The sequence below is a fragment of the Thermobia domestica genome, chromosome 11 (genome assembly GCF_964235325.1).
Source record: "Thermobia domestica chromosome 11, izTheDome1.hap1.1, whole genome shotgun sequence".
Classification (NCBI taxonomy): Eukaryota; Metazoa; Arthropoda; class Insecta; order Zygentoma; family Lepismatidae; genus Thermobia; species Thermobia domestica.
In genome coordinates, this window is record NC_137464.1 from 149,527,227 (window position 1) to 149,545,422 (window position 18,196).

Consider the following 18,196-nt stretch of genomic DNA (forward strand, 5'->3'; position numbering starts at 1 on the left):
TTGCGAAATGTGATCAAAGAGAGGTGTAATATGACATTACAGTCTAATGTGATGATGTTTTTAATAGGAGGGTGCCCGAAATTTTTTGCACCGACTGTACTTGACGTTTAACAAAAAATTTCTGGCTGTTCATATAATTCGTAATTTTGTTTGTTATTCTATTTCAAATTAACATGGAAAGCTGTAAAATATTCATTAGGAATCATAGTTTTGGGAATCAATATCTTTATTTATATATTAAATTAGTTATAAGTCTTGTATATGGATATGTAAATGGATTATTACAATTCTTACGGTGTCAGTGCGATCTGAAAATATAGGTCCACCATTGGACGGAACTTTTCGAATAAATAACCAATCTAAAATTCGACAGAATTTTCAGGACCACCCTTCACCTCTCTTTTAGATACCTAGGTCCTTCTGAAATCTAGTTTAATCCAGATTTTACCAAATTTTATTCGTTTCAAAGCCCCACCGCCAAAAATGCTTTGTTTTGATTGGAGGATTCACCCACGCTATGATGTTAGAGCGCGATTACTACAACTCATGCCTAGAATTTTGCCGAAGACAGAGGACCCAGATCTTCCCAGCTCAGAAAAGTAGAAATGAGCTAGAAAAGCTGCTTTAACAAGGTAAATTTAGTTTGATAATTGAATAAATACCATCCAGGAAGCTATGGAGCCATAATTTGCTAAATTTCATAGTAAATAACCCGGACTGAAGAGCTGAAAATAGGAAGTGTAATTCAGTGACGCCATGTTTTGCCGATATCATTAGTGATGGACAGGTTCTACGAAGTGCATCAGTTTGTTAGTTGTTCTTAAATATCCACAAACAGTTTCGGAAGAGTAGTGTTTTTCTCCCTTAAAACATTATTATCCGGAAAAATTATTCCTTTTAGAGTTACGTAAGGCCTGCCCCACTGCCGTTTGTGTTCGTGTATGTAGTGGATGTGATTTCTTTTTGTACTTATTTAGTAGTAACATGGCGGTATTTAATTTCGTTGTAGTTAGGATAGTGATCATAATGCACGTGTAAAGTTTCAAAAGGGCTCCTGTCTACTCCCAACTTGGGGGTACGGCTTCCAGCAAAGATGGGTTGAAAGTATAGTTGTCATAAGGTTCTTTTCCCTTCAGGAAAGGGGCCTATATATTTTCCAATAAATAGTTTGGGTATTAATTAAACAGGTTGAATTAAGAACGTGATTTAGTGAATACAAGGGCCAATTGGCCCTGTTCTTTTCTTTCCCTTTCCTTTCATGAACCGATAGAGCCGATTTTAAAGAAAATAGTAAAATTTGAATGTTATTTATGTGAGTAAATAGTAATGATTAATATGCATTATAACATGTATTAATGTAGTTATGGATGTGGCATGTATGTGTTTGTAATGTAGTATTATTAGTAGCAATTGTAGTTAAGTGTTGGAAGAGTGTGTGAAATAATGAAGTATGGACAGTGTATCATTCGTATTTGATCAATATCTAAACGCAACATATCGATCTATAGTAATATCAGAAAATGAGAGTGTCATAGTATCAAAATTCCCTGTACAAGGTCACATTCAGTGGTTCAAGGGTTGATCATATCGTCGCTAGCCCCTAGTGTCAAAAGTCAGTACTAACCGTCATTCTTATGTCGATGCTCTTAGTGATTTAGTTTCCATGGAATTGACCTTTCTTTTCGAAATAAAACCTAGTAAATATAATTCCCAGCCCAAATGCATATACAGTTAGGTTAAGTGATCCAAAATTAATATTTTCTGAAAATTACAACATTCTACTTAGTCTAGAAATGGAAATATTTAATTAAATAAACAATACGTAATTTCTTAACAGAAGTCAGGCGATATGATGCTAGTTTTCGCTTTGAAATTATATTAAATGTTCATTTTTTTTGTGGCTGCAGAATAATTTCATTGTTGTCAGAATTTCATAAACATTAAATGATATCGTGGAGAAATCTACTTTCTGTGAACATACATATATTTTAGTTTTTACGTGAAGCTACTAAGTATAACATAGTATTGTTTGCGTGGTAAGGGAGTCTTGGGTTCGAGGGATGTTTTGTGTGGTGGCCGGAACATGAAATGTTGGCAATGATTTATAGATTTAGAAGTATATGACGAAGTGTGCATATAGTCTGGGTGTAATTAAAGAAATAGGGTGTTTATGAAATACGACGTCGTAATAAAATAATAAAATGATAGTATGAATATATTGTGAAACGAAATGAATGAGAGGACACCCATATACATAGATATATATAGATATATATAAGCCCAGTTTATGATTAGTCACGTTTCGGAAAAAAAGATATATATATATATATATATATATATATATATATATATATTTTAAGGATTATGTGTAGCTATCCACATCTCGGGTTCTGGCCCCTACACCGGAGCATCCTGCGAACATGTGGGTGAGATATTGCCGGACTATGTTAGTACTTAATAGCTTAATTTGTTATTGCAGTCGTATTCGTTCATAATAATCTCGTTTAATAATATTTGTAGCATCATATAATCGCTGACTGGACATATTTAATAATCAATTATGTAAACACAATAGTTGTTACATAACGGGGCTGTAGTGAATTATATTTTTCGGTCAGTTTTAAAATAGAATATCCTGCTCCGTGAGATTTTTTTTCTTTCCTTCACGTTACCTACTCGGGCTAGCTTACAGTATTCATGAAGGCGACAGCTCTGACAGGGTTACGGAAACAAAACAATTAGTTATTGAAATTTATTACCGTACCCGGGCATCGACCCCTGCCCCCTTGAATATTTTCGTTTTCTTTTCTCAGTTTTCAAACTAGATAGTGATGGAAATTAATCAATGACTCAGAATTTAGAGCATTCTGCGAAGGGGAGCTATCGGTGAAGTTTAGCAATAGAAATCACCGATCCAAAATCCAGTTTATTTAATTTTTTTTTATTATTTGGCAAATCCATAATTAGGGTCTCTCTTATTTCATTGCCTTCGGTCTAATTTTCGTACTTTCCTCTAGATCCTGTCTCAATTTTCGGAGAGGTCGGATAATTTTTTTTTATTGTTTTAGAAATTTCAAAATTTAGGGCAATGACATCTTGCCCTCCCCCCTTTCTCTCTTTCGCCTGTTGGTTTGGGCCGGATACGGTTACTAAATAATAATCTTACAAGCAATAACTTGTGAAGTTATTATTTACAAGACACAGACTTGCTTCTTGGCACCAGGTGTTTCCCCTTGAGTCTACGTATTTGAGTAGACCACCCTTTTGGCATATTAAGAATATTTTGGCTATGGATTTGTTGAGAGCGAAATTCGACTTCTATCTTTGTAGCGTTAGTTATTTCTCACTTAAGTCTTTGGCGCCCCTATTCTTCGTCTTCCTTCTTCTCTATCTCTCTCTCTGTCTTCATTTCTTCAAGTTTTTTTTAATTTTTCAACCTCCCCCCCCAGATTTTGAACTTGTCGCTTATAATTTATTTAACGTACAACTCTGATCTGAAATTACCAGCTGAGATGTTGCAAGACACAATTCATGGATAGAGTAGATAATGATTGGGTCCTCCATCACATTTTGACCTATTGCTAAAATGAATAACGACTTCATATTTGACGACACTTCAATTACGTTCTTTCACCGTTGTCCCTTTAAGTTTTTTTTATCCATTGGTCACTTTCCTTTCTGTTTTGGTTTTCGTTTATCTTGTAGTTAACCTGGACCCAGAAATTGTATTTTGGTTTATCTATTTATATCTTTAGGAATGTTCTGTGTTACGTGCCTGCCTCACAAAGTTTTTTTTTTTTTTTTACGATTCATGCACGAATTGACTATATGAAAGTTGAAATTTATAGATGCGCGGTATTAGGTAAAAAATCAATTCTTTTCTTCATATGTAATGTCGGAAGTCATTTGTTTTTCTTGTACAATGTTTGTAACCTTTTCTGAAATTATTGTTGGGGTTATTATTTAAAATGTGTGCGCATTTATTAAATATAAATATATATAAAGAGAGAGAAATGAATACTTCGAAATGTACATGTGCTTAGTATGTGAATATGATGTTAAAGTAAAGTATGATATTAAATGTATTATATGGATATATGTAAGAGCGCTCGTGCCTGCCCCCCAAAGGTGTATTGGTTGCTATAGTTTACCAGTAAGTTTTCCGACGAATATAAGAATATAGATTTTTGTCAAGAATACCGCCGTGCACTCAAATAATTTTCCTTTTCTTCTGAATAGATGTAAATGATAATCTATGTAGTTATTATTTAATGGCATGTATTAAGAAGTAACGGCAGGTCTAAATGTAACCCACATCATAATGAATATTATTCCTGAGCTACCAACCTAAAACCATTGTGGAAAGTGTACCTGTAATCCCTCGCACCTGCATATGTATCCTATGACTTGACCAGTGTTTTTTCCTTAATTTAAATCATTATACTCCTTATACCTGTGGAAGATCATCTCAAATCCGAACTATATATATATATATATATATATATATATATATATATATATATACACAAAAGTGATCCTGGATAAATGAAAGGTCTCATGACGTGTCCCAGTGATGAACAAGTAACTCAAAATTACCTGATTAATAAATTTGTGAATGGACTGACTAAGAGGAGAAACATCCTCTGGCGGAAGGTGATTTTCAAAATCCCTGGATGGGTATAAACGTCGCAGTATGCGAGTGCAGACGTAAACTGCTAATAGTCACAAACTAAATATAGTTGATGAATGTTTTTTTATAAACCAATAGTTATATATATATATATATATATATATATATATATATATATATATATATATATATATATATATATATATATAGATAGATAGATAGATAGATAGATAGATAAACACAAACTAAGTTAAATGGAGCGAAATATTTTGGACGCTACGAGTAGTGCGCGATTTCTGATTTGAACGCTCGTAATTATTAATATTTTATTGCTCAATGTGAAGTAAAGACTCATAAGTTCTATTACACCCAAGAGCTTCTTTTCTTTTCTTTTTCTTTGTCCATTTTTTTAAAGTAATATAAGTGTCTTCTTTGCGTATGTCGCAAATCTTAATTTCGCTTTAGCATGCCTAAGATATAATATATGTAATAATTCTTTTTCTTTCCATTTGTCAATATGATCAAATGTATAAAGACTTACTAAAGTATAATTCTATGTATTCTATTGATATATAACCAAGAACTTGTGCTTCTAATATTTTTTTATATAATTATTTTTTTTCACTATGAATGTAATAAACTATTTGTATCTTTGTAGTTAGTTGGTTTCCTTTAAACAAATATACACTGTCCTGAGTGAGTGAGCGAGTGAATGCATGATAGATTTAATTTAAGTAATTTTAGTAATATCCTTTGTCATATTAATGTGTATAATATATGTGTCATATTTTAATATATGTGGTAAGGTAAATAACCTAGGTCATGAAGGACCGCTACTAACGGTTTAAATCGGCTCTAGGAGTGAGACGAAAATAGCAGGATGAGCCTAAATACGACATCTTTCTTCCAGGAAGTTGAAACTCTTATAGATACGATACATAAATTCATATTGAGTTATAAGTTTGATTTTTTTTTCTTTCTTAGCTAATTCATATGTGTGGTCGATCCTAGAGAACAGAGTTCAGATATTGGATGGTTATCAATCATCGTTTGGAATAACTTTACAAAGAATAATTTCGATTTTCTCCTTTCCTGGTCTAGGTCTGGGCAACCCCACGAACGTGGTGCCTGGAGCTAGGTCGGGGTGGTATGGAGGAACATGTGTCTATTCCGAAGCATTCTAAAATTGATTAATCGTTAATAACACTTAAAATGATTCATCTTTCAACAACTTTGTCGACTTCTTACTATATTCCCGGAATTATCCAGTAATCAATTTCTTATTAAAATACTCTATTTGTTTTCTTTCTTTTCCTCCCTTTTCCTACCTCCTTCTTTTACCCTTCTACTTTCTTCTCTTTCTTTTCTATTTCTGGATGAAAGAAAACGGAGTCGTGACTGAGAGTAGTCGCTATTGGCACGGTCAATAAGTTGTTTCGACGAGTTTCTTCGGAAGTCCGATATGGGATAATTAACCATGAGATGAGTATGCATTGAGGGACGGACAATAACAAGAAAGTTTATTGAATTTTACTTTATTGGAAAATAATCATGATTTCAATTAGTAGGTGTTGTTTAGTAATCGCCCTCGTTAAAGGAAAATTAATTTTAGCGACTCCTCTACACTACATGCAGTCCACTTCTTCGTTTACTATATATATATTTTTTTTTTACCGTTTTCTTTCAGAGGTACCAGTTTTACAGTTTGAAGCAATTCCCTGGGCAACGGTATATCAGTGTGTGTTGCAATTGAAGGGCCAGACTAATAGATGTAACTTTGAATCCTTCAAAGAAATTCTTCGAGATCAATTGATTGATGGAGTTAGGAGTGAGGATACCAGAAGAAAAATGTTGCTACTTCCAAATTGACTTTGTGTCAAGCGTTAGATGTGATCGAACAGTGGAAACCATCGAAGCCACAGGAAGAGCGAACATTTTATACCACTATTGGAATTTGTTAGTTTCTCAAGGTCATGATCCATTATTAAGTTCTCAATTCTCTAGATGCAAGGCTTGTAATCTAAGACATTAAACTAATAACTGTAAAGCCAAAGATGCCAAAGCTTTTGCCTGTGGGTCGATTTATCATTACACTCAAGCTATCTATCCTAAATACAAATCACATCGAAAGAGTAGATAAATTTTTATTGCAGCAAATCAGCTTGTGGGCGCCGGATCATTTAATTAAAAGAATTATGAAGTAATATTCGAAATTAAATGATCCGGGGACCAACATACCCTCACAACAAGTGAAAATTTCAACGTTGTCAGCCAAGGTAGCTAACAGAAGGAATACGCTTCCTCGTTACTCACTCAAAACGTAGATAAAACACGTGCATGGAAAGTTAACAGCTAATGGTATGTGACTATTAACTAAGTGGATGATCAAAAACAACCGAATTAAAATCAGAATATTTATTAGACTGAGGGTCTTAATATTTAAATATACAATTTAAAAAGTATTCGTCCACTGTTCCTATAAACTGTGATACTTATGATTGTCCTCCGTGTAGCACGTGTTTTCCACTTCTTCACTAGGAACTCACTACTTGCTCCTCTACCATTGGATTCCCAGTTCCTACCTGCTCCAGCCACCGTCGAGTTCAAAGTGGACGAGTCATTTCCGCTGCTTGCCGAGTATAGCCACTTAGTAGGCTCGCCAACTGGACAGCAGTGTTGTCAACCTTTGGGTTGACGTCACCTGGAGAGTTCTGTGGGAGGGGACTACCACAAGCTTTACATACATCAACTTCAAGTTAGGTGGTGTGCGGCTTGTTGGTAAGGTCGGAAACCCAAACGATGAAGATAAATCCATTAGTTTAACTATACAGTACATTATATATTAAGGAGTCGAATGGGCAGAATGCCATCGGTAGGAAATCCTCAAAAATCGGACACTACTGAAAGATAGTGAAAACATGGAATAAAGAATCTCAAGAAGGAAGTTATTACTACCATGTCATGGTTGACTACGATTGTTTTCTATTGTATCCTACAAGATGCTGGTGACCAACTGCAGATGGAAGCTTACTCGACAGTATTTGAGTGGTTGTCGAAACTAATTTTGCTGTTATTGGTTACAATCAGTGGCATTGCCCCTCCCCAAAAGTTCTAGTAGAAGTTATTGGGGGCGCCGGAGGCGCCTAATTATTACTTTGCATTTTTTAAACCCGATTGAAGAATAAGAAGTTTATTTACAAAAGCAGTGTTTTGTATGCACTGCCAAAACTTCGACAAAATATAGAGTGCAGTGCTTTGTATTATTAAAACTAATGTACAGTTTTTCTCTTCCTTTTGTGTTGATTGTCTATGCATCTTTGATACAATAAAATAAAGAAATAAAATATCTATATGACAGTCAACCAGCGATATAAACATTTTCTTAATCCTTTGTCGCCCCTCATTATGTATGGGCGACATAATGCTTCGATAGAATAAAAAAGGAAATAATGTTACAATGACGGAGCATTGTAAATATATTAATTATTCCTTTCGTCGTCCCTGATTGCATAGGGGCGTCTTCGATAGAACAAAAAGAAGGTAATATTGCTCCAAGGGCGCTGTAGATATATTAATTATTCCTTTATCGCCTTTGAGTGTATAGGGCACCTTCGATAGAACAAAAAGGGATATAATGTTGCACCATGACGCTGTAGATATATTAATTATTTATTTTGTTGCCCCTGATTGCATAGGGGCGCCTTCGATAGAGCAAAAAGAATGTAATATTGCACCAAGGGCGCTGTTTCGATATATTAATTATTTATTTTGTCGCAGCTGATTGTATAGGGGTGCTTTCGATAGAACAAACAGGATGTAATATTGCACCAAGGGCGCTGTAGGTATATTAATTATTACTTTTGTTGTCCCTGATTGTATAGGGGAGCCTTCGATAGAACTAAAAAGAATATAATATTGCACCAAGGGTGCTGTACATATATTAATTATTAATTTTGTCGTCCCTGATTGCATAGGGGCGTCTTCGATAGAGCAAACAATGATGTAATAATGCACCAAGTGCGCTGTAGATATATTAATTATTCCATTTGTCGCCACTGATAGTATAGGAACGCCTTCGATAGAACAAAAAGGATGTAATATTGCACCAAGTGCGCTGTAGATATATTAATTATTCCTTTTGTTGTCCCTGATTGTATGGGGGCGCCATCGATAGAACAGAAAGAATGTAATATTGCACCACGGCGCTGTAGTAATTATTCATTTTGTCGTCCCTGATTGTATAGGGGCGCCTTCGATAGAACAAAAAATAATATAATATTGCACCAAGGGCGCTGTACATATATTAATTATTCATTTTGTCGCCTTTGATTGCATATGGGCGTCTTCGATAGAGCAAACAATGATGTAATATTGCACCAAGTGCGCTGTAGATATATTAATTATTCCTTTTGTCGCTCCTGATTGTACAGGGGCGCCTTCGATAGAACAAAAAGGATGTAATATTGCACCAAAGGCGCTGTATATACATTAATTATTCCTTTTGGTGCCCCTGAGTGTATAGGGGCGCCTTCGATAGAGCAAACGATGATGTAGTATTGCACCAAGTGCGCTGTAGGTATATTAATTATTCCTTTTGTCGCTCCTGATTGCATAGAGACGTCTTCGATAGAGCAAACAATGATGTAATATTGCACCAAGTGCACTGTAGATATATTAATTATTCCTTTTGTCGCTCCTGATTGTACAGGGGCGCTTTCGATAGAACAAAAAGGATGTAATATTGCACCAAAGGCGCTGTAGATATATGAATTATTCTTTTTGTCGCCCCTGATTGTATAGGAGCGCCTTCGATAGAACAAATAGGGATATAATGTTGCATCAATGGCGCTGTAGATATTTAATTATTCCTTTCACGCCCCTGATTGTATAGGGTCGACTTCGATAGAACTAAAAAGGATATAATATTGCACCAACGGCGCTGTAGATATATTAATTTTTCATTTTGTCGCCCCTGATTTATAGGGGCGCCTTCGATAGAACAAAAAAGGACGTAATATTTCACCAAGGGCGCTATAGATGTATTAATTATTCTTTTAGTCGCCCCTGATTGTATAGGGGGATCTTCGATAGAACAAACGAGGATCTCTTCAGCTACCGCGCAGAGAACGGACCCCTAAAAGACTAGAACACTCGCAGACATCTGCGAAAAATTACCAATTCAACACCGCTGAAGAGAAATTACGCCCAACCTATTATGAATGTTCGGACAATATCATTTGCAATATTTAGTCAATTCCATCAGCCTGAACTGAAAAAGTGTCGTGCAATAGAGGATGTAATTCTAGAAGATAACTTTTCTCACGACATTACTGATATTTTAAAAGAACACCATGTCAATCCGGACCGACTACAACTACAGGTGCAACAGTTAGGCCTGCTATACACTATAAGATAGATCCTAGGAAAACTCTTACGATTTATTCTAGAGTCAAAATCTCAACGTGTATGGCAACAGATCCCATGTCATTTCCTGTGTTCTGAACGATCCTATGAGATTTCTCTTGTTTAGAGCACGCTCTATTTCGGAAAGAAAATTCGTAAGATTTCGATTTAAGGGACATCGGGTGAGAGAAAGTGAAAACAAAACAAATGAAAACACAAATGATGAGGTATCTTCTGATCGTGCAGGTTTACTTTAGATGTACCACTCGAAATAATTGTTGAAAAATTATAATTTATCACTATTTCCTAAATGATTTGCGTTGACCGACATGAAAATATCTTACGTAGCATAGATAAAATCCCTGAAGGGGACCAACAAAAGCAATTTTTGATAAACTACAATTCTTTTACGATTTGCGTACAAAAACGGGGTCAAGATATATATATAGTATAAAAACTATAGTGCAAAAAACGCAAACCAAGTTGTGCTAGGTTGTTTCTAGAAAGTACGAATGCTATTTAACCGAGTCAGAGCAGGGCTAAGCGGAGTCCCGAGCGTCAGTGAGGGGGTGCGAGCGAAGGAAGCAGGCGCGTCAGTTGATGTAGTGAAAACGAGTGCGTTTTGGCAATGATACGAGTTTGAATAGCACTTGTCATGGTATCGTGGTAGTAGCGCTCCACTCGTAAACATAAATTATAGCTTCTGTAAACTATGCAGAAATACACCGGTGGTGGAAAATAGTAACACCGGTCAACTTTCATATGCACTCACTTACGTAAAAGTTTCGCAGAAGGGGTCCAGAAGTAAGCAGAACATACAAAATTTACAGGAGAAATGGAAGATGCAAGTACTTAGACCTAACACAACCTAACTAAATCTAACCTAATGAAGTTAACTAGCTTAAACTAACCTAATATTAATAGAAGTAAGCGAAATTCTATTACTTTCTGAAAATTGTGTTGGACCCATGTACTAATATAATCTAACGTAACATAACCGTAACTAACCTGAGCCAACCTAAACTAAACTAATGTGAATATAAACTACCGAAATTGTAGCATTTCTTAGAAAAAATAGCTGGACCCTTTCTGCTAAACATTGTCTCACCTATTTTAACCGTCGTTAAAACATTTATAATGATTTTACACTAGTAACCCTACAGTTGTAAATATAAAATACAGGTGTATTACTTTGTATTTAATTATGTTGCTTCCAAAAAATTTGTTCCTTATAAATATGTCTTTTCATGCAAAATATTAAATTTTACTTGTAAATCTTCTAAAATGTGGTGCGCCAAAAGTATACCAGCACCCTTCTGACTTATGCTTTTTTTTTTTTTTTTTTTTTTTAGAGGTATCCAATTTAACAATATAGCGCCTGATATTAATATCAGTGGGATGTGCAGTGTGGTTAGCATAGTAATTCTTCAACTTTATACTTTTATTAAATAGAACTATTTCACAATGTTGATATACGTCATTCGGTCAGACAGGAAAAATCTTCACGTGTATGGCACACAAGGGTAAGATTTCCTACAAGATATGTCATAACATTTTTCCGAAGATAAATCCTAAGATATTTCCTAGGATTGATCTCGTAATGTATAGCGCGCCTTACTCACCACTATTCCCGCTTCAAAAAATCTGAGAGACCTGCTTCACAACTTCAAGAAACTGTAAAGAAACAAGAGAGTTGTTTCCTGAAGTGTTGAAAGTCCTTCGTCTCTTGCTTGTCACCCCAGCGACATCTGCAACTGCCGAGCAAGACTGAACCATTTTGCAGTTCTTAATGCATATTCAGACAGGCTTGACTCACTGGACGTGGAGAAACTGTGTAGATAATTCACAAATAGCTCCTACCGTGTCTTGTCTTCGGAAAACTGTGAATTCTGCTCGTTGAAGTGTGCAGTTTCTGTATCAAAATGAGCTATAGGATCACAGTGGCTCGTTATTTTTTACATTGAACATTTAATCAAATTGAAACTATATTATTCCGTTTTTGTTAAATGTATTAAAAGTTGGATGTTACGTACGGAAGGGCTTAAAAAACGGCTTTAAAAAAGTTTTTCCCACCGCTTTATGCCTGTCAAATTTTGAACTTTTTTTTTTTTTTTTTTTGAATATTTCAACTTTAATGAAGAAAGTATTTTCCACCTTTGTTCCCCCTTATGAGAAGAAAAAGAGGCTTAGTTACTGTATTCAAGAAAAATAAATATGAGAGGTTCAACAATCAAGAATAATTGATAACTTATAAGTAGGGCCCGGATAATTATTTAATTACATATTTTTGTAGGGGTTATATTTTTATACCAAATCAGTGTAATAATGTCATTTGTGACCCATAGTGCCTAAAAACACCCATTTGAAAGTACATATATTTACATATTTTACACTTATGTACATATAATTACATATTTTATTAATGAGCACATAATTTTACATATTTCTTGATATTTTCATGTTTTATAGGGATTTTTGATACAAAAGCTTTTCAACAATAGACTTTGAAAAGAAGAAAACACTCATCTCTCTTTGAATTTAAAGTGGTTGCTTTATTTTTAATTTTTATTATTTATTTATTTATTGTTTCACTGCGTTACACCCTTTTAAAATAGTATTGAAGCGTAGTTTGGCGGATTGGTAGGGAGAGTTGGACACAACCGTGTTTGATTAGCAATCGTACACTCTCGGTCGCGGTACTAGCGCTCACATCCTTACGTGAGATTAATAATTCAATCGAATTACTATCGCGACGCGGTTTTACGATTGCCTATCGTGTTGTCGCAAACTCGCCCCACTAATATTTTCCTTCTTCGAAAAATATTAAAGCAGATGGGGAAGTTTGCATTCACGCAATTGGTAACACTGAACTCTTGATTGACAAAAGTGAAGCGCCTGCCGTCACAACGCATGCTGTAGGGAAAGTATGAGCTATTTTATCGAATATTTAATCTCCTGTGCTGTCAGCAAATTCTGTTTCCAAGATGCCAAAGGACAAAACTCCGTTGTCAATAAGACAAGCATTTCACGGAAGAATTTGAGCATTTTTCCGCCGATGGAAAAGTGCTCTATTGTCAGGTTTGTGAGAAGGGTGTCTCATGCGCTCAACGTTCCCAAGTTGTGCAACACATATCCACATCACGCCATCAGACCCGAGCTTCAAAACCTAAACCACAAAAGCAGTTGCTAGTAACTGAATCTCAAGCTCAAAGTAGTCCAGGGCCACGGAAGTCTCAGTTTTCAAGTGATCTGTGCCGTGCTATGGTATGTGCTGATATCCCTATTTGGAAACTAAACAATACAGTACTTCGTAAATTTCTGCAACAATACACACACGAAACAGTTCCAGATGAATCTACAATCAGAAAGCATTACGTGCCTGATTTATATGTGGAAACAATGAACTCTATTCGTGGGGAAATCGGTGATGGTCCTATTTGGGTGTCAATTGACGAAACAACTGATGTAGAGGGGCGACATATTGGTAATGTTGTAGTAGGTTTGTTGAAAGATAATGAAGTCAGCACGCCTATCCTGTTAACTAGTGATTTGTTGCCGCGATGCAACCATCAAGCCATTGATAAACTCTTTAATGATGCTATGGGACTTATGTGGCCTGATGGTATCAAGCATAACAATGTCTTCCTTCTAGTGACTGATGCAGCACCGTACATGTGCAAAGCCGCAAGTATTGTATCCGAAGCTGTTACATCTAACTTGTCTTGCCCACGCATTTCATCGTGTTGCAGAATTTGTTCGTTCTAGATTTTCACATGTGGATGCATTAATTTTAAATACATAGAAGGTATTTTTGAAGGCTCCCAGTAGAGTTGAGAAATTTAAAGAACTGTTCCCTGAACTACCTCTTCCTCCTCAGCCGGTACTAACGAGGTGGGGAAACTGGATTGATGCTGTGTGTTACTATGCTACGAACTTTGATGCAGTGAAACAAGTGTTACAACATTTTGATTCTGAAGATGCATCTTCCATAGAAATAGCGAAAAAAATGTTTGATGACGGGAAGTTGAAGCATGATATTGCCTACATTCAGAGCAATTTTTCGTGTCTCAGTAGTACTATTGAATCCTTGGAGAAATCATCATCTAGCCTTTCAGACAATCTTGAAATTGTTCGCTCAACAGTTGTTTGTCTGGTAGGTGTGAAAGGATCGGTTGGGGATGCAGTGAATAAGAAGATGACTTTCGTTTTGGAGAAAAATCCAGGCTATAAGACAATCTGTGCTATTAGTGGAGTGTTAAGTGAAGCTAAATCCGATGTCGTGGCTATTGAATACACACCTTCTGATTTGTGCAAGTTTAAGTATGCACCAATTACTTCGTGTGATGTTGAACGATCGTTTAGTCAATACAAAGCTCTGTTGCGTGATAACAGGAGAGGTTTTGTGTTTGAAAATTTGAAACACATTTTCGTTCCTTACTGTTACGGAGATCGTCTGTTGAAATAGTGAAAAGACTAATTGAGAATGTTCTGTTCTTTACGATATTTTTTACTAAAATGTTTTGATTGTGTAAAGTACGAGAAGGTCCTATAACGCTGGACGCCCATTAGAAGTACAATGGCACAAAGTTTTCGTAAAAATTCCTTCCTAAATAAGGTTAATTAAGATTAATTAGAGAGGTTAGGCTATGTTAGGTTAGGTTAGTATCCTTGTACAGGTAGGTGGGCCAGTGTTCTAGAATTCTTCCGTAATGTACAGTTGAACGATCTTTGGATGATTCCTGAAAAGTATAAATATGCAGCAAGACTTTGTGTGGAGTGAAACGACCATTTAGTGCATAGAAACTCTTTTATACGCGATAACAAGATAAGTTTTCTGACTAAAAATTTGAAACTCATTCTGTTTCTTAGTGTTGCGGAGATCATGCTGGAAAAGTAACAGGTAGTAAACATTGTAATTGAATAAATATTGTATTTACCACATTAAATGTAGAAAACGTAGTAGAAAATGCTGGTATTTTCATTTTACATATTTTGCTCTTTTCGAAGGGTTTTATTACATATTTTTGAGATTTTATGTGCATATATATGTACATATTTTCATTGTTTTTAGTACATAATTATCCGGGCCCTACTTATAAGAAAAACCGGGGGCGCGGTGGCTCAGTGGTAGAGCGTTCACCTCCAGTGCTTGGGGTCCCTGGTTCGATCCCGGCTTGCGCCGTGTCAACTTTGTGATGGACAAACACCGTGCTCGTGGGTTTTTCGGGGGTTCTCCCGTTTCTTCCCACTTTCTTCATTCCACCACTTCACTCATCTCTCATCATTACCGTCTCCTTTAGCCTAACCGGCATAATCGTGGGACGTAAAACTTACAGATTTCATTTGTAAGAAAAAGAAGGCCAAATATTGGCCAAATTAACCCTTTGGGGACTTTTGGTACAGATCTGAACCATGACGTCGACCTTCGGAATTTGCTTTATAAATCTCCAGTAAAGCTTTATACACCGTGTTTTTTGCATTCATTCAAGCGGGGAAGCATCAAAGTATATGTTTCATGGGCATTTTGCAGTCACGCTTGCGATGCCTGGGGGCAATGACGTCACAAACATGGACGAAGGAACAAAGAAAAGGATAAATTTTAGAGCTCTTTTTTTTTTTTTTAAATCCTAACACATCGCTATTAATCAAGGATCATGGTCCATACCTAGTTGTGTTCGTAATAAAGAAATGTTTCCAACTGTACCACTCAAATTTCCCTATTGTGTACCACAAGCGGGAATATCCCGACCAAATTGAAAAAGGGGATTTTTCAGATCTTTTTTCGGGAATTCCTCCCCTCGGGTACATGTGAGTGGTACCGTTTAAAACCTACCGCCATTCCAAACAAAACAAGGTACAAACTATGATCGTAGGGTAAATAGTGATTTTTCAAAAAAAAAAAAAAAAAATGAATTTTTCCCCTATTACACATTTTTAGTCAATGTGTTTAGTGAAGTAGCTTCAGGTCATCCCTATTTGTCGTAGGATCATGGTCTGCACCTCATTTTGTTCGTAATGAGACAACGTTTCCAAGGTACCACTACCATTGCGCTGTCATGTACCTGAGGAAATAAGATTCCAAGAAAGTTAATTTTTGAAAAATTGAATTTCCCGGATTTTTTATACATTTGGGCGGGAATTTGTCCCCTCAAATACATGATAGGAACATGCAAGTGATACGAGTTAAAATGCTGGTTCATTACGAACAAAAAGGTACAAACCATAACCCTAGAATAAATAGTCTTGGTGCTAGAGCTGATTTACTAAATTTCCCTCCCCATTTTTGGGTAATAATTACTAATGTATTCTTATTCAATAAGCTCTAGCGTCAAGAGTGTTCATTGTAGGACCATGGTTTGTACCTCATTTTATTTGTAATGAAGTAACGTTTAGAACTGTACCACTGCCGTGGCGCTATCATCTATCTGGAAAAAGAAATTCTCGAAAAGGTTATTTTTTCCTTACAAAAATCTCTTTTCCCCAATCGGGATTTTTTCACTTCTGGTACATAATGGGGAAATTTGAATGATACAGTTGGAAATATTCCTTCATTACAAATACAAAGAGTTACGAACTATGATCCTACGATAAAGAGTCTTGACACTAAAGCTTGTTGAATAACAATAGTAGATATTAGGAAAAAATAGTAAATGAATTTTAGCACCAAGACTATTTACCCCAGTATCATGGTTCATACCTCGTTATGTTTGGAGTGAAGCAAAGTTTTTTTTTGGTAACTTTTGCATGTCCATGTTGTGTACCGGAGGGAAGAAATTCACAGGAAATGGGGACTTTTTTAAAAAAAAAATCCTTTTTTCCCAATTTGGACAGGAATTTTTATTGCCTTAAGTACATCTTAGGGAAATTTACAAATTAGGAAAAAACTGTTTTATTCCGAATAAAACGGGGTATGAACCATGATTCTACGATAAATAGTCTCGACACAATAGCTGTTTGACTGAAAGTTTAAAATTTACCTAAAAAGTGGAAATGTCAAAAGGGTTAATGTATAGGGTTTTCTAGTTCGAACGAACCGTTTGTATAGTTCTTAGAATAATGTTTAACGACAAAAAAAAATTAATAAAAATTAGTGAAAAGTTAGTGGTGGGAACAATAACTGTTCTGAATAGTGGTTTAAGGTCTCGGAAACAACTGCTTTTTTAAATAAAAAACTAATATATTTTCAATGCTTTTTTTGGCTTAGGAATTTTTTCTTTTAATATTTCATATTTAGCGAAGAAACAACAGTGTGTTCCAGCTTTCTTTTCCCATCATAGTCTAACTTAAAAAAATTCTGTATTCTGAAGAAAAAGAAAAGGTAAGAGCCACTGCACTAAGCTTTGTTCCTTCAGTTCCTTAAACTAAATCATATTAAGTTGCTGCTATTAGTGAAACATTTTCTTCTGAAATATGAACAAAATTATGAATCCTTCTCGGCTCTAATATTAGGTATTGAAGAGTATCTGAAACAATAGTGTTTCTGGAACGGCAGTGATATTTTTTTTTCTTGTCTGCCAGTTTGACTTTAAGCAACCCAAACAACACATTTCAAGATGTATAAATTTCAAGAACTTGATATGGTTAGGCAACCAACGTAGGACTTATGAGATCCTAGTTGTGTCAAGAGAGCGAAAATTTCCGTTTTCCTTCCTAAAGCCGTTTTTTTTAATGAAAATAAAGCATGTCTCAAAAATCCAGCTATTTTGCATCTCTAGTCCGGTATATCAAAACAAAGTGCAGTTCAATCTATGTACTGAAACATTTGAAGATTAATGTGGTGTGAAAGTAAAATAAGAAAAGTGTGCGTGTAGGTGTATTGTGAGAATCTGTTGATCACTTTAGAAAAAATGTCGTTGTGATATGTCTTCAGCCTATGAGTCCTGGAGAGTGAGAATGTGGCTTTAGTGCCGAACGTATACGGAACAATCATGTCGTACTATTTAGTGATTAATTAATAGTAAACTGTACTTCATACATATCCCGACACAAATCAAATGAGGTCTACTAGTTCTACTAATGTACGACTCTTGTGTTGAATGAATAGATTGCGTGGGTGAAGAAGCTGTCTTTACTTCAAGTAAGTAAATATTTTAATTTTTCAAATGTATAGCTGTTTTCGTAAATTACAATTATTTTCCATCACTCACGAAAAAATACATAACA